This window comes from Oncorhynchus tshawytscha, linkage group LG19 (genome assembly GCF_018296145.1).
Source record: "Oncorhynchus tshawytscha isolate Ot180627B linkage group LG19, Otsh_v2.0, whole genome shotgun sequence".
NCBI lineage: Eukaryota > Metazoa > Chordata > Actinopteri > Salmoniformes > Salmonidae > Oncorhynchus > Oncorhynchus tshawytscha.
In genome coordinates, this window is record NC_056447.1 from 1,648,780 (window position 1) to 1,649,413 (window position 634).

A 634-nucleotide genomic window follows, 5' to 3' on the forward strand; every position below is an offset into this window, starting at 1 on the left:
CATGGTGGTGGCAGCATTATGCTGTGGGGATGATCTTCAGCGGCAAGGAATGGAAGTCAAGTCAGGATCGAGGGAAAGATGAACGTAGCAAAGTACAGAGAGATCCTTGATGAAAACCTGCTCCAGAGTGCTCAGCACCTCAGACTAGGGCAAAGGTTCACATCCAACAGGACAACGGCCTTAAGCACACAGCCTAGACAACGCAAGAGTGGCTTCGGAACAAGTCTCTGAATCTCCTTGAGTGGCCCAGTCAGAGCCCGGACTTGAACACAATCAAACATCTCTGGAGAGACCTGAAAATAGCTGTGCAGCGACACTCCCCATCCAACCTGAGAGGACCTGCAGAGAAGAATGGGAGAAACTCCCCAAATAGTGTGCCAAGCTTGTATCATCATACCCAAGAAGACTCGAGGCTGTAATCCCTGCCAAAGGTGCTTCAGCAAAGTACTGAGTAAAGGGTCTGAATACTTATGTAAATTATATATTTAAAAAAAATAAAAAACAGTTTTTTGCTTTGTCATTATGGGGTATTGTGTGTTGATTGATGAGGGAATTATTATTTTTTGTATCCATTTTAGAATATGGCTGTTAACAAAATATACGTTTCAACACAGATCCAAAAATTGCACGAGCA